This window comes from Hyaena hyaena, unplaced genomic scaffold (genome assembly GCF_003009895.1).
Source record: "Hyaena hyaena isolate Hyena2069 unplaced genomic scaffold, ASM300989v1 scaffold_449, whole genome shotgun sequence".
Taxonomy (NCBI): Eukaryota; Metazoa; Chordata; class Mammalia; order Carnivora; family Hyaenidae; genus Hyaena; species Hyaena hyaena.
In genome coordinates, this window is record NW_024081076.1 from 1,187,978 (window position 1) to 1,208,502 (window position 20,525).

The 20,525-nt window shown below is 38.4% G+C and overlaps 1 long non-coding RNA gene across 1 annotated transcript in view; it reads right to left on the reverse strand.

The window, feature by feature from the left end:
- LOC120246001 overlaps positions 1–20,525 on the reverse strand; it is a 33,398-nt gene that overhangs the window by 6,770 nt on the left and 6,103 nt on the right. Inside the window, exons 2-5 of the long non-coding RNA XR_005531947.1 lie at positions 20,230–20,317; positions 19,874–20,099; positions 7,536–7,593; positions 786–924 (exon numbers count right to left, since the gene is read on the reverse strand). This is a non-coding gene — a long non-coding RNA (uncharacterized LOC120246001). The remainder of the gene's footprint in view (positions 1–785; positions 925–7,535; positions 7,594–19,873; positions 20,100–20,229; positions 20,318–20,525) is intronic.

Here is a 20,525-nt window from a genome sequence, read left to right on the forward strand (position 1 = left end):
CTACCTATATTTTACCCTAAATACCTGAACAAAGAAATATATTAATATGGATACATGGAATTAATTGTATAGACTCACTATTGACCCAATTTACACGTGCACCTTAGTACCATTAAGTCAAGGTCCTTGGATGACAATTTTAAGCAGGACAAAAACCAGAAATGTGTTTTCTTCATTATTCTTCATTTGAGCGTTTACATTCATGACTTGAAATTTCTGGATTATATTGATGCATACCGTCAATATAATCTCACTGAGAAAAGAATAATATCTATTTTCTCTATGACAAAATATAACATGAAGCTGCATACTAAGGATTGCCTTAGAAAGCAATGGGTCACCTGCTTCAGATTCTGTCTCCATTGCTCTCTGCCCTTCCCTCCACTTAAGCTCTGTCTGTCTGTCTCTCCATCTCTATTTTTCAAAAATAAATAAACATTAAAAAAAATTTTTTGAAGTTCCTGGGTGGCTCAGTCAGTTAAGCATTAAACTTCATCTCAGGTCATGATCTCATGGTTCATGGGTTCAAGCCCTGCCTGAGGCTCTATGCTGACAGCTCAAAGCCTGGAGCCAGCTTTGGATCCTGTCTCTCTCTCTATCTGCCCCTCCCCCATTGACTCTGTCTCTCTCTCTCAAAAATAAATAAACCTTAAATGTTTTAAAAAAGTTTTAAAGAAAGCAATGAATGGGTCACACATCCTAATTATTTTCAGAAAAATGCTTTAAGAGTTCACAATTAAAAATCATTTTTATGGTAGAGATCTCCCAATATTTATTTGGCTTACCTTTCACAATTTGATGTACCAGGTCAAATCTCTCAGCTACCAAGGAAATACATCTACCAATTAATTTAACTCCAAGAGATTGCCAGGAAGTTGCTCCATTGTGAGTTTCTTTATGGCAATGGTGAGTGATTAGTGACACCTGTTTCAAAAAATTTCCGGTCATGATTAATAATGTAGAACATTGAGCCTTGGCTACAGATTTATTTCTGTGTTAGAGAAAAGCCAGTTCTGTTTCCTAAGGAAAATGTGGACCTAACTTTTAGGCATTCATTTGAATCTCTGTTTAGAACTACAGAGATTCAAATAGACCTGTGTGCCAGGTAACTCAACTTTCCTTATTGTATGTAAACTTTACCTTATTGTAAGCTGAATGGGAATATTGGGAATTGCTCTAAATCAGAAATCTGCATTTTCTGTACTCCAGGCTCTTGCTGGAGGGTATCGCCTCAAACTAACTGCTGCCCATCTCCTACTCAAAGCCCAGTTAAAAGAATAAACATTCGTGGAAGATTATCTGGAAGATATTCTGTCTAATATCTCTGAATATTCTAAATCGGATCAAGATAGAGTGTGAGGGGCTCATTGTTTCTCCACTTCATTGAGTTGGTCTCACTAAATCGTTGCTGGTGATGATGACAACAGCCTTCATTGTGGAACATTACAATAGACGGGCCCTTTATCAAAGGGATATTGCTGAACATGTCCTTCATGACCTGGTTTGCAATACTAGAAAAAGATTTGCTAGAAAACCCAGTGTTGACTTGCCAGCCAACTATAACCAATAAGGTGTCCCTCATAATTCACACATTGTACACAGGTGTTTTCTCTACTTTTCTGCTCTCATTCTACTTTTGGTCTGATTTTTTTTCGGTATTTAATGTTTGACCTACTATATTGTATATAATAATAAAAATATTCATTTAATAAGGTTATTTATTATTTATTAAGTTTTAAATACATGCTTAAATAGACATTTATTATTTAATAAATAACCATGCACACTAAAAAGTGTACAGGTCGGTGACTTTTACTAAGGGAACACACATATTTGTCAACAATCTATGAATAATAAAGAAATACATTATCACACCCAGAAGCCATGTGTTAAGCTTCTTTTCAGGCACTAATCTCCATATTAGTTTTCTCAGGTTTAAAATTGTACCCGTATGGAATCCTCTAGTATGTATTCTTTTGTGTCTGGCTTCCCCCGCCCCAGTATTACATGTTTGTGAGCTTCGTCCATGTTTCTTCCTGTAGCAGCAGTGTGTGTATTGTCATGAATCTAAAATATTCCTCTGGATGAATCTACCACCATTTAGTTAACCATTCTATGGTTGATTGACATTTTGGGTGTTTTCACTTTGGAGCATTCAAATTACACTTTTTTCTTTTCTTTTCTTTCCTTTTTTTTTTTTTTAGAAAGAGAGAATGCAAGCTGGGGAGAGGGGCAGGAGGAGACGGAATCTCAAGTGAGCTCCATGCTGAGCACGGCTCAAGCCCATGACCCTGGGATCATGACCTGAGCTGAAATTAAGAGTCAGATGCTCAACTGACTAAGCCACCCAAATGCCCCTCAAATTATACTTCTAATAACATCCTTACATGTTTTTCTGTTGAAAGTATATAGATATAAATATATATAGATATAGATATGCATACACAATATATATACATATATATTCATATGTATAAAGCATATGAAGGCTGCTTAAAAATATTTTTTGTTTTTTTAAGTTTGTTTATTTTTGAGAGAGAGTGAAAGAGAGAGTGAGAGAGAGAGAGAGAGAGAGAAAGCATGAGTGCAGGAAGGGCAGATAGAGAGAAGGGGAGAGAGAGAATCCCAAGAATCCCAAGCCAAAATTATGTTGGCTATTTAAAAATAATTTTGGGAATTTTTGTTTTTGTTTTTGTTAGTTTGTTTTTTAATTTGTTTTGAGAGAGACAGAGATAGCACAAGTCAAGGAGGGGCAGAGAGAGAGAGAGGAGACAGAATCTCAAGCAGGCTCTGAGCTGCCAGAACAGGGCCCAGTGCAAGGCTTGAATCATGACCTGAGCCGAAATCAAGAGCCAAATGCATTACCTACTGAGCCATGCAGGCTCCTTTAAAGATAATTTTTGGAACTAAGGAAGAAAAGAGGGGGTTTACATGCAAATATACATACCATATTGTGGAACGTAGAAAATACTTCTAAGTCAAGCATCTAAACTGTTTTAATAAGGAAAGTAAAATGATCAAAAATAAATTTTTCAGCAAAATAATGTAGAAAATGGGCTGTAATGGGAAAACAGAAAAGAGTTAGGTGACAGAATGATCCAAATGAAAGGTGATGGGAACTTCCGCTAGGGGGAGTAAGAGGGAAAAATTGAACCCAGAGATATTTAAGGAGCTTGAATCTGTGGCAAAGTGTGATTGGCTATAAGAGGATAGGGGGAAGGAAGACAGTTATGATGACTTGAGTGGAAGGGTGGACAGTAGACCGTGTCAAGAGATGAAATATTAGGGGCGCCTGGGTGGCTCAGTCGGTTAAGCATCCGACTCCAGCTCAGGTCATGATCTCACAGCTGATGAGTTCAAGCCCTGCATCAGTCTCTGAGCTCAGAATCTGGAGCCTGTTTCAGGTTATGTGTCTCCCTCTCTTTCTCTCTCTTTCTAAAAAATGAATAAATAATTTAAAATAATTTTTTAAAAAAGGTAAAATACTAGAAGAGAAAACTAACTGGGGAGGGGAAAGGATGGTGAAATCATGAGTTCATCTTTGGATATCTTGAGTTTGAGACCATATTCTAAAAAGAGGATGAATCTGAATGTGGAAACACTAGGAGAAACTGGACCAGAGGAGAAATGAACATCAAGTATCATCCTTTGAGGAGGAGAGGCTGCATATGTACGGTGTTGATGTGTGTTTGCGATGCAAGAGGTGACCCAGTAATCAATTCACTTCACAGTGGAGAATAACTTATTTGTATTAATATTATACTCAGAGTTTCAAAAACCCCTAAATAAATCCTTTCCTCTTTGCTCATACTTTCTTTTCTCACTGCCATGACTCCTGTTGAAGACCTCAGAATTATAAAACCTTATTCCTCAAAAGGGCCACAGAGGCTATTCTTTCTAATCTCTTTGATTTTATGACAAGAAATTGAAATTGAAAGAGGCTAAGTGATTTGTCCAAAGCACAGAAGTAGGTAGATAGGGAGCCAGGAACATCACCCTGGTCTTATTTCCTCTTGACATCATTTCTTAGATAGCTACTGAAAAGAATCTGTTCCAAGTCCACCCCACCCTCTCTGCTCAGCCACACAGACAAAACTCACAGGTGTCTGTACTTGGCCCTCTACCTCTTTGTTTTTCTAGGTCACAGTGCCCTCCATTTTCAGAAAGTAGACCCCAACTATAACACATATTCTTCTCTAGCCTGACCACAATCTATGTCCCAGACAAGTCCCAGACAGAGTCTCTCGAGAAACCTGCAAACTTCTGCTCTACCTGGCCCAGAATGGGCCCCTTCCCTCACTCCCCCCCCCAACCCCAAGGGCACAGTTACAACCCTCTCACATCCCAAACCCCTTAAAAGGAGCAGCCTGATGGAAACTCAGCCAACATCTCTCTTGATGTCTGGCCCCTCTCCTCTCTTGGAGAGTGAATAGTCTCTGTCCTGCTTGTTACTCTGTTCTTTGTGCAATTCCTTGCCACCCACATCACCCTAACATCTATATTGGTTTTTCTTATCAGGTCTCACCATTTCAATCTCCTTTTTTTAGTGTGTGTTACCTAAGGCTATGGAAGTTTCAAAGATGTCAATCTTTGTTTAAAAGCCTTCAATCCTATCTCCATGCCTGCAAAATAAGACCTAACTCTTGGTGTTAGTATTCAAGGCTGAAGTGCAAAATAGTTTCATCTTTCATTCCTATAATCCAATTAAACAAAATAATTTGCCATTCCCAGGAATTAATACTACCAGTTCCTCATGGTTACTTGGCAAAAAAAAATCTCACCTTCCAAAGCCTGTTCTGAACACCAACTATCCCATGAAGAATTTCTTTATCCTCCTAAATTATGTTCTTCTCTGAGCATGTTTCTTCATCAGAGAAATGGGAATATTAACATCAAACCCATAGAATTGTACTAGAGTAACATTTCTTTATAATGTCTCCCCTTTTGAACTCTCATGGTTGTGTATCTGCTCCTTTCTTTCATCCCTGTAGCTTGTATTTTCTAAAGTTTAACGAGTGCTTGATTTATTCCTTCTGGCTATAAAGCTAATTTTTTAGGAATCATAAAGTACCTAGAATTGGGATCGTGCCTCATTTTTCTTTGTATCCCCAGCCCCAAAATCTCTGCCCAGCACTAACTAGGTGCTTAATAAATTCTTGAAGTATTAATTTGGATCTATTAATTCCCCAACACAGTCTACCTAGTCCTCAACCACTGAGCATTGCTGGAGAAAGAGTTTCACACTGGAGGAGTCTGGGAGCTGCGGACATCCATCCTTGCCACAGCCCTGTGGCTTTCTATCCATCCCTAGGCAGCTACTTTCATCACAGTAGCTATTAAACCCTCTCAGTTCTTTCAATCTTCCTGCTTCTCTAACTTCTCCCTTCCTTCATCCATCACCTATGATGTATAGCATGCCCTCCCATATCACAATGAAAATGAAAGCTCAGTTTTCTGCAAACTCATCTTCCAACTTATTTCTATTCCCCTGACAGCACTGCCCTCTCTGCCGGCCCCTCACCCCTACCATTCTTACTTCCATTTTTGCTCTCCCAATGAACTATTCACTCCTTCTATGTAAAGCTAATTTCTTCAACTGTGTTCTTGATTTCAGAACTTGCCCACTGCACAGGTGTTCCTCTACTACTTATTTTCCTGCTCTTTCTCTTCTCCACTGACTCCTTTATAACAGCACTTGAACATACTTAGGTACTTAGTGGTCTCCAACCTTAAAAAAACTACCATCCATTGATGCTAAAGATTCCTCAGGTGCCACAACATCATGCTGCTCTCTTTCCTGAGTCAGCTACGTTTACTGCTTCTTCTCTCGTGTACCCCACAACCTACCTACCTGGAGTCTCTCTTTGGCCACTACCACTCAAATAAAAATGTTCAGCAAGAACGCCAGTGGTTTCTTGACTGGTGAATCTGACAGATTCTCTGTCCTCTGTGGCCCCCACATTATTCCTCCATCTCTCTACTCCCACCTTCACGCTCTCCTTGACCTCAGCCTGTTCTACACATCTCTGTGTGCTGCAGATCCTCCGTCCCCTTCTTTCCCTTCTCTCCAAGAAATCTATCCTCTCCCTATATAATGACTTGAAGTTCTGTAATTCTAGACCTGATCTCTTTTCCCACCTCTGGACCTGCATCCTCACCCAGCCATGATGCACACTCACAGTGCGCCTAACCGTGAAGTCCGAACATTCCTCTTGCCTCTTTATAGCTCTTCCTCCTCCTTCTCTTAGGGAAAAACACCACCATCAATCCAGTGGTCCAAGTCAGAATTTATAGGTTCACCAGCGATAACTCCTTTCCCTCACCCTCTTTCTCGGCACACTAAATGACTCGCCATTTTGGGTCAACCCTGTCTGGTTAACTAAATCTCAACCCTGTGCACTCTTTCTACCCCAAAGCCACAACTGTGTTTCAAACTATCATGCCTTTTTATTTGTATTGCTTGTATACCAGACTGCTAGGGATGCTGTAAAAAAATACCATAGAACAGATAACCTCTCATTTATTTGCTGTCCTGGAGGCTAGAAGTTCAAGATCAAGGTGTCAGCAAGGTTGATTTCTCTTGAGGCTTCTTTCCTTGGCTTGCAGACGGCTGGCTTTCACTGTGTCCTTACAGGGTCTTTCCTCCATGTGCACACATGCCTCTCATGTCTCTTTTCTTGCCCACATTCCTCCTTATAAGGGCCCCAGGAAGATTGGAGCAAGGCGCACTCTAGACCTCATTTTAATTTAATAACCTCTTTACAGGTCCTTTCTCCAAACACAGTCACATTCTGAGGTACTGCGGGCTTCAACTATGAATTAAGGGGGGCTTACAATGCTTAACACCATAATTGTTTCTGCATTAGTTTCCTATGGCTGCCATTAAAAAATTACCATAAACTGGCTCATAATAACAGAAATTTATTTTCTCACAGTGCTGGAAGCCAGAAATCTGAAATCCAGGTGCTGGCTGGGCCATGAGCTCTCTAAAGGCTCTAAGAATGATTCTTGCTTACCTTTTCTAGCCTCTGGTGGTTGCAATCAATCTTTGGCCTTCCTTGGCTTGTAAACACATCACTGCAATCTCTGCCTATGTAGTTTCATGACATCTTTCTTTGTATAAATTTCTTTCCTATTATAAGGACATTACTCATGGGATTAGAGCCCAAATTAATCCAGTATGACCTCATTCTAACGTACTCGTATCTCAAAAAATATTTTAAATTTATTTCTATTTATTTTGAGAGAGAGATAGAAAGCAAGCAGGGGAGGAGAGAGGGAGACAGACAGAATCCCAAACAGGTTCCACACTTTCAGCTCAGAGTCCAGTGTGGGGCTTGAACCCACGAACTGTGAGATCATGACCTGATCCAAAATCAAGAGTCAGATGCTTACCTGACTGAGCCACCCAGGGGCCCCTCAAAGACCTTTTTATTATCAGAGAAGTTCACATTAACAAGTACCAGGGGTTAAGACTTCAACACATCTTTGTGGGGGACACATTTCGACTCACAAAAATGTCTGAACACTCTTACCTGTCTCCTCAGCTCAGCTTCACCCCCTTCTTACTGGTACAGTTTCCCAATGATGAACCTACGGTGACACAATCCCTTGAAGTATGTGGTTTACCTTAGGGTTCAACACTTGATGTGGTATATTCCTTGGGCTTGGACAAATATTTAATGACATATATTCATCTCCTCATTATCATAAACAGCATTCTCAGGCTCCTCAGTCGGTTGAGTGTCTGACTTTGGCTCAGGTCATGATCTTGTGGATTGGGCTCTGTGCTGACAGCTCAGAGCCTGGAGCCTGCTTCAGATTCTGTCTCCTTCTCTCTCTCTGCCTCTCCCCTGCTTGTGCTCTCTGTCTCTCTCTCTCAAAAATAAATAAACATTAAAAAATTTTTTTTAAAAAAGAAGAGTATTCTCACCGCCCTAAAAATCCTCCGTGTTCTGTCTATTCATTCCTCTTCCATGTAGCCCTGATGCAACTACTGATCTTTTTATTGTCTTCATAGCTCTGCCTTTTCCTGAAAGTCATATAGTTGGAATCGTACTGTAATATAGCCTTTCAGATTGGCTTCTTTTACTGAATAATATACACTTAAGTTTCCTACATGGTTTTCCATGGCTTAGTAGCTCATTTTTTTAAATAGCATGGAATAATATTTCTTTGTCTATGTGTACCATAGACAGTTTATTTTTCCATTAACCTACTGAAGGATTCCCCCCCCCCCCCAGTTTTGGCAATTACAAATAAAGACAAATTTTTGTGTGTACAGATTTTTTTGTGGAAGTAATTGTTCAGCTCTTCTGGGTTAATACCGAGAACTGTAATTGCTGGATCATATGGTATGTTAAGTTTTGTAAGAAACAGATAAACTGTCTTCCAAAGTGGCTGTGCCATTTTGCATTCCCACTGGCAATGTATGAGAGATTCCTGTTGCTTCACATCCTTGTCAAGATTTGATGTTGCCACTGTTCCAGATTTGACCATTTTAATAGGTGTGTGTTGGTATGTTATTTGTTGTTTTAATGTGTATTTGTCTGATGACATAAGATATGGGGCATCTTTTCATTCGTTTGTTGGCCATTTTTTATCTTCTTTGGTGAAATGTCTGTTAAGTTCTTTGGCTCATTTTAAAGTCAGGTTGTTTGCTTTCTTATTGTTCTTATATTATTTCTCATTGTTTCTTATTTCTTATTCTTATTATTCTCATTGTACATTTTGGATAACAGCTTTTTATTATAAGTGGGCTTTGGAAATGTTTTCTCCTAATTTAAACCTTGTCTTCTCATGCTCTTGAACTTCTTTTGTTGAGAAAAACTTTTTAATTTTAATGAGGTCCATCTTACAAATTATTTCTTCCATTTCTTCCAATCAATTATGTTGGTGGTGCATCTAAAAAGGCATGAATGATTATATTTTTAAGTCAATCAAAAATTGACCAATTCCAAAAATGACTTCAAATTGAGAGGTTGAGGAAAAGATTTGTGCTAAGAAATTTCAAAACAAAATTTTGTCTGTGAGTTTCAATGACTGAGTCTGTGCATTTCTTTTACCCAGTCTTCCTGTCTTGATAAGTTCTTCTGCAAATGTTATAATCATAGAAAGTGTTAATATTTAAAATCTTGGTTATTTGTAGTAAGGAGAATCAGGGAAATGAAATGTAATGGCATTAGGCTTTCATTTTCCTTCTGCAGAGCACATCCATCTTTAGGAAATATAATTATTCTCCTTATATTAGTTCTTTCCTTAACAAAAATTAATGACCCTATAATCCAAAACCTTTTCCTTTGGCTTAGATGAGAACATCACGAAGACTCAAATAACCTTCTGACTTTTAGTCAGTTGTGTAGAAAGGGAAAAAAAAAAGATGGCATTTTAATAGGTCAGATCACATTAAGAAGCTCTAAGAAACCATACACATTCTTTGTATAGAAATGCAGTTGATCTTGGTATATTCACCTAATGGATGACTTCCTTGACTCCTATGAATTCTAACTGTTAAATGTGGGATCTTTTGACTTACTTATGAAGCAAACACTCATTATTTGTGACTAATGACAAGATTTTTCTTTCCATTTTTAAAACTTCTATTGTTTTTTCCATCATTATCACACTGTCTAAAACAGTGATAGTGGACAAACTTGTTTTATATGTAAATTTAAAAATAAAGCTTCTAACCTTTCATTATTAGCTTTGATGTTGGCTGAAAATTTATTGAACATGCCCTTTATCAGACTAAGGAAATTACTTTCTATTCCTTGTCTGCTAACACTCTTTATCATAAATGGGCACTCAATTTTATCAAAGGCTTTTTCTTCATCTGTTGAGCATGATCACATGGTTTATCCTGTAATCAGTCAATGTTGTGGGTGATATATTTTTTCTAGTAATAAAGTCTGTGAATGTGTTTTTTCTGTTAACAGTTACTTCAACTCTTTTGATTTTTTTCTGCTTAGTATATCTTTTATTATCTTTGGAAACGTAGCCTTTTTGTGTCCTGAATTTTAGATGTGTTCCTTATAAATAGAATATTTAGCAGTCATTTATTCAATGTACCCTGGAAGCCACTAGTATGGTTAGGCACTGGAGATACAATGGAGGATAAGAGATAGAAGTTCCCTGACCTCATGGAAAATTCACGACCTGGAGAAGTAAAATAAAAATGTACACAAATAATAAACAACTAGATGGTTGTAAATTGTGATCAGTATTATAAGGCACAGAAGCGAGTGTTAAGGTAGCATAGGGAATAGTGGGTACAGACTATTTAAGGTAGTATGGGCAGGAAGATAGCTAAAAGAAGGCAATGCATAAACTGAGACCTGAAGGAGGAGAAGCCAACCAGGTGAAGAGCTAGGAAATCAAACATAACTGAGGGGGAAATGCATCCATCCCGTGCCAGGATCAATTTAGCATTCTCTAGTACACTGTAGAACAGCACTCTACCTTGAACAGTGTGAGCAAGAGATTGGGGGGTCCTAAGAGAATATTCAAAAGGGAGCAAAGGGAGAGAAGATACAGAATATTTGTTACAATAAAGAATTTGTATTTAAGTACAATGGTAAAGCAAGTCTTTACAGAGGGGTGCAACGTTTCTTACTCATGTTTGTAAAAGTTCACAGTCTTTCCTACGTAGAAACTGGATCTAATGGATGGAGAGATAGGGAGAGAAAACACAGACACAAGGCAGGATACTATTGCAGTGAGTGACGCCAGTGGCTTGGATTAAGTTGGGGACATTGGACACATTTGGAATGCATTTTGGATATAAAGCTAATAGGTCTTGTAGGTATTTTGGCCCTAAGGGGTGAGAAACCAGAAAGTCAAGCATGCTTCTCATGGTCACGTCTCCGAATGGTAACTTTAATTGAAATGAGAGAGATGACAGGACTATGGAGAGAACCGAATATTTGTCTTGGGGTAAATCTATGTCACCTCTGGGGAATGGTTGTGGAAACAAAGAGATCAATTTTGGACATATTATCACTGAGGTGCCTTTGAGACATGCAAGTGAAAATGTCAAGTTAACAGTTATATATACACACATCTTCAACTAGAGGAAGATGGATAAACTAGAGATATAAATTTGGGAATTGCCATCATGTAGGATAGTGGTCAAAAATATGAGTTTGAGTCTAGACTGCCTGAGTTGATCTGGTCTTGCTAGCTGTGTAACCTTGCGCAAGTTGCTTAACCTAACTGTATCTCAGATTTGTCATCTATAAAACTATGACAGTGAGGCCAGCAACTACCTTATGTAAATAAATTAATACATGTACAGAATCTAGAAAAATCTCTGCTTGTATTAAGCCTAAATAAATGTTAGTTGCTAGCATTGTCATCATCTTACCACCATTATACTCACCGTTATTATCATCATCGTCATCATCACCATCAGTAGTTCTATGGGTTATCTTTCTCGGGTAAACCTTTTCTTTTAACTAATGTATCCTGGAAATACTACTTTATTCCAAAGATAATGACTCTTTAATATTAAATTTTAAGATGAAGCCAGACATGTGATGGAAAATTATTATAGAAGATATACTCTTGGAAGCAACATATTTTGTAGCCTTCAATCCGAATGGTAAATAACCTATGCCACTTTCTGTATGAAATCCACCCTAGAATGTGCTTTTATCCAGTGCCTAGCACGTAGTAGGTGCTACGAGGGTGTTTGTGGGCTGAGTAACATTGAAGTGTATTGATAATAGTCTGGATTTTTAAAACTGTATATTCCCTAGAGTGTTCTAGGAATTTGCAGAACACTCCTGGCTTACTGACATGTCAAAAGGATCTTTTGCCAAATTTCGTACCAGGATTGCATGTATTTCAAGCTGTTCTGTTACATTTGCCAAACAGACTCCCTTCTCCACTTCCAGTACAAACTTATAATTCAAAATACACACACCAAGAAGAGTAATGCATTACAATTTTGGCCACTGAATGAAGTCATAATCTTTGTTTGATTCAAATGACTGGATTGGTTTTTTGTTCTATAAGCTAGGAGTCCTTGTCTGTGTATAATTTCTCATAGACATGTAAAAGTTGATGTGATAGAATTGTCAAATAGAGAGAAAGGAAGAGAATCTATAGTTGAACCATAGTCACTGAGCTCTCCAGGCCGGTAGTAAATATTCTGGTGCACTCTAGTGGTGGAAGGAGATAGGCTGGTGGACTTGGAGGTGCATGAGGATTAGCAGTCATGATTGTTATTTTGAAAAAATGTGCCACCAGTTGTGGGCTTCAAAACATGATCAAGGTAGTGTTTCATGTAAAAGCTAGAATTTGCACATGAACCTTGCTCTTCTCCACCCCTAAAATATCTGGAAGAGAATAACTACATGGCTTTAATAATAAAATACTTCAGTTGAAATAGAAATACAATGTGTGTTGCTGAAGGTGTCCTATATTTTGTGATCATTTTATTTTGAACAAGAGTGAAGTTGATTGTTATCTTCCCATAGGTAGAGTAAGAAGTGTTTTTTTTGTATTTTTTTAAAATTTTATTTTAGAGAGAGCTAGAGAGAGAGAGAGTATGCACAGATGCACAGGGTAGGGGGTGGAGTGGGGGAGAGAGAGAGAGAGAGAGAGAGAGAGAGTCTTAAGTAGGCTCTACACTCAGCATGGAGCCAGATGCAGGGCCTTGACCTTATGACCCTGGGATCATGACCTGAGCCAAATTCAAGAGTTGGACCTTAAACCAACTGAGAAAACCTTGTGCCGCAAAAAATATTTTTCAATAAAAAGCTATCAGGGACTAGAGTAGCTGCATGTATTTGTACAGACATTGAAAAATATTCATTTTTGATGATTCTGTATTTTTTTTCTTTTCTTCCCAGCACACTTCTGACTTCTCCTCTCTGTAATCAACTCTATCTCCCAGATCTCTGATCATTCCTTCCTTGGTTCACAAAAGCCTTTTTTGGGTGCCTTTTATTTGATTTCCTGCTGTTGTCAATACCGTTTTCTGTTACTTTGTATCTCCACAGTTGTACATTTCTGGAAGACTCAGCTGTGCCTGATCATCCCTGCAACTTGCCCAACACCCTGCACAGTGCTTGGTGCATAATGGCCATTTGGAAATTTCTGATGAGCGAACAAATTTATGAACATCCTGACCTGCTGTTTTAGAGACTCATTATAATGATGGATTATATTCATAAGTCTGCATCCTCTGAAGTCCCCAGCTCAGTCCCAGAAGCTAGATAGCAGGGAGCTTGGACCTCTTCAGAGCTGTTGCCCTTTGAGAAACCGTGTGCCGCACCAACAATAGCTGATTTCACACTTATTTCTTTCTTTTAAAGGAACCAGCATGATCTTCTCACTTGGGATGACACCGTAAGGGGAAAGGGGAAATGCTCGGACAACTCAGTGTCCAAATTACCTCACCAAATTAAAAAGTGTGTGTGTGTGTGTGTGTGTGTGTGTGTGTGTGTGTGTAATCAAGGGAGAGCGTGGGACAAAGCCCCACTCTATGTGGTCCAGTAGAAAGACCTTGGGTTTAGGAACCTAGAGAACTGATATGGATGCTCTAAAATCAACTTACCATGTGAGCTGAAAAAAAAGCAGTTCATCCATAGGTCCTATACATCTTATTTATCCAATAGAACCATAATGAACAGACTCTAATGAAACAATAGATGTGAAGTGTCTGGCAAAAATAATAGTACTCTAAGAGCTAACTTTCTGTTTTAAGCATCTGGCCTTTGGAAGCATCATGCATAATACAGCTTTAGAGGAAACATTTGAATTCATTCATTCACTTGTTTATTTATTTTTAAAGGTTATTTATTTAGTTTGATAGAGTGCACTTAGGGGAAGGGCAGAGAGAGAGAGAGGAGAGAGAGCGAGAGAGAGAGAGAGAGAGAGAGAGAGAATCCCAGTGCAGAGCTCACAAATGGCAAGATCATGACCTGAACTGAAACCCAGTTTTGGAGGCTCAGCCAAATGAACCACTCGGGTGCCCCCATTCCTTTGTTTAACAACTGTTTTGTGGAGCATCTATTATGTACTGAGTACTTTTCTTGGAGCAGGAAATAAACATTACATGAGCAAAGCGCACACACCTTTGTCTTTATGGAACTTGTATTTAGTGAGAGAGAACAATAATGAATTAACAAATAACATGTAATATATGAACATGACAAATTCAGTGTTGAGGATAGAACATGACAGAGGATACAATTTTATGAAAGGTGACCAGGTAAATACTCTGCAAAGATGATATTTAAGCCAAAACCTGAGCGATGCAAGAGAATGAGCTGTGGGAATATCTAGGGGAGGAGCCTCTGAGACAAAGGACACAGAACATATTATTACTAACTAGAGTCTATACTTTATTCATATTTCCTTAATTTTTACATAACAATAATTTCTTTTGTCTCAAAATCATATTCAAGATACACTGCATTACATTTAGGCATTGTGTGTCTTTGAGATCCTCTTGGATTCTGACCATTTCTTAGACTTTCTCTGTTTTCGAGGATTTTAAGAATTTGGGGAAGTACCAGTGAGATGTTTTATATAATGTCCCTCAATCTAGGTTTGCTCTGTTTTGTCTGGGACTATGGATTCTTGAATAGGAGGCCACAGAAGTAAAGGGGGTCTATCATCCTATCATATCAGGGGTACATGTTACTAACATGACTTATCATTGATGTCACTAATCTTTCACCTGACAGAGGTGGTTTTGCCAAATTTCGTTGTTACTTCTCTCCCTTTTTCATGCAGTACTCTTCTTCAGAAGGGCATCAATATCCGCATCCCACACTTCAGTGGTGGGGGTTATGCTCCATCTCCTTCAGGGGAGAATACCTACAGAACCTATTTGAAAAGCCTCTGCACAGGAGATTTGTCTGTTCTTTCATACTTTAATTAGTCAATTATTCATTCCTTCATTCATTCATATATTTGTACCAGTATGGATTCATGGATACTGATTGTATACTTCAGGTTACAATCCAACATTACAAAACTATTTATCAGTTGCTCACATTGTTCTAGGTGTAGCCATTGGAAGTTCTTTCAGTGGATTCCCATGTCCCTTTGAAACAGCCCGTCATTTGTTTACTTGAGCTATAGAGAGACTTTGGTAGGCAAACTACCCATACTGGAAGCCATTGAAGAGTTTTGAGAAGGAGAAAGACATGATGCCGTTTGCATTTAGGACTCCCATGGCTGCAGTGACCAAAATAAATTATAGGGTGGCAAGTAATGAAGGAAGGAGGTGGTAGACTAGCTCTTACTCTACTGTGGGTGGGCGATGATGGTGGCTTGGAAAAAATGTACAATAGTAAAGATGAAAAAGGACATTTTGGGATATAATTTTACATTGAATGATAGTATTTCCTGATGGATTGAATGTGGAGTGTGATATAAAGAATAGTCAAGTCCAAGGATTTTGTTCTGAGCAATTAAATAATGGGTGGTACTATTTACTCCTATAGTGAATGCTGGAGAGGGAAGAATTTTGGAACTCTAATGCATACAATATACTTATATCTATCTATCAATCTATATAATGCACACAACATATATGTATACACCAGAGCCACATTAAATAAAGCTCTACTTAAAAGAGCAGTTGCTTCGAAACCTTGTTTTGACTGGTTTTTCTGAGGGAAATCAGTAGCATAATTCAAACACAGGCTCTTGGGCCAAGAGAGGCAGATGGTAGCTGTTCCTTAGGCTTAGGCTTAAAGGAAGGGCTTCCATTTATTTTTCTGAATATAGTTCCCAGTATCTTAGTTTATAAATATTTCTCTCAGACTGTGAATCTGGGCTTGTTTTGTCTGTGTACACTCAACTCTCATAGCCCTGGGCGACGTTAGTCATTTGGAAATCAGAGAGATCACCAAGAAAAGCAAATTGAGGCAGCCCTCAAAAAGGTAAAATTCCTCCTTCCCAGAAGTGAGAATACTGAAAAAGAGACTTGATTGTGAGAGACTAGGGTTTTGGATTAAGATGTTATATAAATTTTCTGAAAGAGTTTATGGGTAATTCTGTCAGCCGACAGATATCTGCTATGGGATTACTGTGTAGAACACTTGCTGATGGTACCAGGAAGGGACTGAAGTTCCCTAATCACCCAGGGGATTAAAGATACTATGCAGAAGGAGTCTAGACTAGGTTACGGTCTCCCATCAATGAGAGCTGATTGTACTCTGTATCATGTACTTTTACCGCCTTGGACCATTGTACATGCTGCTTTCTCCATCTGGATGATACTTCCCTTTCTTCTCTGCCACTGATACCATTATTAACTATATAAATTGCATTATATTGACTCATTATTCTTACTTAACTCAGTTTGACTTATGCAATATTACCGATAAAATCAAGTAAAAAATTCCAGGTGCCTATTGTATTATTCAACACACGAAAATAAATATATAGTATTAACATAAAAACCTTGTTTTTTGTTTCAAACACAAGCAAACATCATTTCTCATACCACCACTAAAATGTATACATGCAAGGGCGCCTGGGTGCTCAATTGGTTAAAAGTCTGATTTCGGCTCAGGGCATGATCTCACGGTTTGTGAGTTTGAGCCCCGCGCTGGACTCTGTGCTGACAGCTCGGAGCCTGGAGCCTGCTTCTTGTTCTGTGTCTCCCTCTCTCTTTCCCTCCACTGCTCACACACTGTCTTTCTCCCTTTCAAAAGTGAACATAAAGAAAAATTTTTTAATGCATACGTTCAAACACAGGCTCCTGGGTCAAGAGAAGCAGATGGTAGCTGTTCAAGACCCACCGGATTTTGCTTTATTGGGATGAATTATTAGTAGGTTACCAGTTCTCAAGTCTTAATTGTCTACCCTCCCTTTATCCTTACCCTTCGCTATGCATCTTTGCGGTGTTCCTCCACTGTGGACAAGGTACAAATCCCCTCTCTTGGGCTTGGGGCTTGGCCTTGGACCTCACTCTGGCTGATGGGATGTTAATAGACAGAGTACAAGTGAAGGATTTCAAGGCAGGACTAAGATGCTTCCGGTGAAGTACCTGGGGTGTAAAATTTAAGGGAGCAATCACTTTCAGGGTGGGCTCTCTGGGCTTGGAGGTTTGAAAAAGCTATTGGACTTCTCTCTTGCTATATCCTAAGACCATGCAAACAATATACCAACTGGTCGCCGGAGAAATATGGGAGATGTATGGAGCAGAAGTGCCTCATGCTACTGCCCGAGTCAAGTTCAGGCTAAGTCAGGGTGCAGCTAGCCAGGATCGGCCAACCCTCAGTCAACTTCCAGCAAACTGACCATTGACTCATGAACTTCAACAGCAAATAATTATGAGTTCTAGCCACTGAAACTGGGGCTGTCTGCAATGCATAAATTAAAATGTATGTGTTTTCAATTCTGTATTTTGAGCCCATCAAGGGGAAAGACTATCTTAAACATACACTCAGGTGGGGCCAAGTACTCAGGAGATGCTACCAAAAACATATTAAGTAATGATTGATGCTTTCCCATGAATGTGATTGTCAACAAAAGCCATCCAAGTTCCCACCCCAAGGTATTTGCACCTGACACTCCCTTTCCTTGGCAAACTTTTCCTTCAATATCCACACAGCTTCCTCTCTTGCATCCTTCAGTGTTCTATTTTATCAGAAGCTTTCCCTGTGATGGGCAATCTATCTGATTTATCACCACTTAGCCTCTGTCATCCCTCTACCTGTGGTTCTTATCCTGGGGTACAGGGCCCCTCCAGAGGGGTTCTGAACAGGGGCGGCCAATCCTGTGACATTATATATAATATATGTGGTGACTGTGGTACAAATGTTCATTTTTCTTGTGAAAAAATTCCATTGCTTTCAACAATGTTTAACAGCACCAATGCCTCCACACAGGTTAAGGACCAGAGTGAGTTTCCTGAGTTTTGTTTTTGGTCAGAGCCCTATCACCTTGTCACATAATGCTGATTTGCTTAGTCTCTGTCTCCTTGCAGACATGGTGGCAGGGATATCGCACTTGCCAATTTGTTCCAACTTGCGTTTAAGATTTGTGTTGTTCAGTTCCATAATTAATCACTAAAAAATTGGGTAATCTTTATGATAAACCTGCAATGCAGTGGAAGTCATTTTACCTGGGAGATGCTTGTAACTTCCTTTTCTGCCAAGGTAATGAAGCATCATCCTACAAACTCTGCATCCCAAGCAGAAAGAAACCCCCACTTTTTAAATTGCCTTTTAGACAAAGAAAGGCATTATATTTGTAGCTGTCAAATGTGCTATGATTCAGAATCCTTTTTGAATGTTAGCCCTCCGTGTTCGTGGAATAAGTGGCTTGATTTAAATTCTGGCTCTGGTAACCGACTAGTTGCAAAACCTGAGATAAGGTGCTTACTTTCTATTTGTCTCAATTCCTCTTCTGAAGTTACAATACAAATAGTATTTACATCATGGAATTCCTCTGAGTTTTATGTGACTTAATGGTTATAAAGTGATTCAATAGTTCATAGCATGTAATAAGCATTCAGTAAATGTTCAGTCATAGTTATTTCTTTTTTTAAAATTTTCTAATGTTTATTTCTTTTTGAGCGAGAGAGACAGTGTGTGAATGGGAGAGGGGGCAGAGTTAGAGGGAGACACAGAATCTGAAGCAGGTTCCAGGCTCTGAGCTGTCAGCACACAGCCTGACACAGGGCTCGAACTCACAAACTGTGAGATCATGACCTGAGCCGAAGTCAGACCCTTAACTGACTGAGCCACCCAGGTGCCCAGTCATAGTTATTTCTAGTGGTTATATCTATGGCGACACAGAAAGGACTATATTAGTTACTATCTCTCAGGATTGAACAAGATTGTTTATGGGGGGGGGATGTGTATTTCCATTTTGGGGTCACCACCAGAGCTTTCGACACAACTGCATTTATGACAGTGTCTAAACAAAGTGTTTATTTATTTTTTAAGTTTATTTATTTTTGGGGGGGAAGGCAAAGAGAGAGGGAGAGAGAGAATCGCAAGCAAGTTCTGCACTGTCAGTGCAGAGCCCAATGTGGGGCTCAAACTCATGAACTGAGACATCATGACCTGGACCCAAGTCACATGTTTAACCGACTGAGCCCCTAGTGCTCTTAACCAAAGGAGAAGCTCCTTTAATGAGTCATGAGTGTTCTTCTGAGACTTTTACATATTGTTGGGTACCAGGACTGCCAGAAATAACATGATGATAGTTTTTGGTTTTGGAATATTCATTAAACACTGTACATGCATTATGTCATTTAACGCTGACAACTTTATGAAAGAAGAGTAACCTCATTTTCCAAAGAAGAAAAATGAGACTTCGAGAAGTTTTAATTTTATAAGATAACATATCTAACAAATACTAGCCCCACCTTGATCTATTTCCTTTTCTAGTAGTATGTTTCCTCTTTGATACCACCCACTACTCCAACACAACAACCATTTTTTGTTTTTGTGCTCCTTTGTCGTATGTATATTTTCTCACATTGGCATAAATATAGTTTCATACCCCACCTTTCACCAAACATTATATTATTAATAATATTACTGAATTAAAGTTGTTACTAAGTATTATCCTTCTTGGCTGACAAAACATTGGGTGACTTTCTCGCTGTTTTTACATGGCAATGTTGTCTCCAATTTCTTTGTACTAATAGGTAACTCCAAAATAAGTATGTTTCTGTGTATTTTACTTACCTTGAAAAATTTCCTCAGAAAAGTTAACACAAAATTAGTCAGCTAAGTTACATAAAATATTTTACAGTTCTGATAATGATGAATAACTTTTTAAATATGTTATATCAATTTATTCTATGACCAAAGGTGAAAATACAGGTTTCCCACAATTTGGTGGCATTAAATAACACTATTTTTTGTTAAGTTAAATGGATGTAAAGTACCTTGCTTTATATTTCAACTTGCATATTTTGATTACTTGTTTATTAGGGTGTTTACACATTCTTGTTTAATATCTCCACATTTTCGAATTATCTGTGTGCAGTTTAGCCATCTATCTCTTGCAATCTTGATTTTTCCTCTATTGCTTTGTGTTTTTCCAATAAAACACTTTTTTTCTGATTTGAATTTGTGTAAACAATTACATAAGTTGTTGCCTCTCTTTTTCAACTGCAAAATTTAATGGATTAGGTTACAATTTAAATTATTTCATTAGGAGATAGAGGTGACTGTAATTATTTCTAGGGGATAAGATTTTCTAGACAAAATATTTTACATACACCGATCAAAGAAGTTGTACCTGGTTATAGGGCTGATCATCGAAATATGCATCACTGAATCCTCTGTGCCATATTTTGGTCAAGGGTACTAGTTATTTATAAAATTCTCTGAAATACATAAATGAAATGAAATATACTGGCACCTAACCATCCAGTGCAAATATTGCTTCAAAAGAACATAAATAATTTTTAAATCCACGGATATTTTTAGAAAGCTGTTCATTTATTGGATTGAATAAACAATACGGAATTATAAATTTCATAGTTAGGTATTCTTTTTCTAGAAAAGGAACACTAGCCTGTGAGTTATTATTCA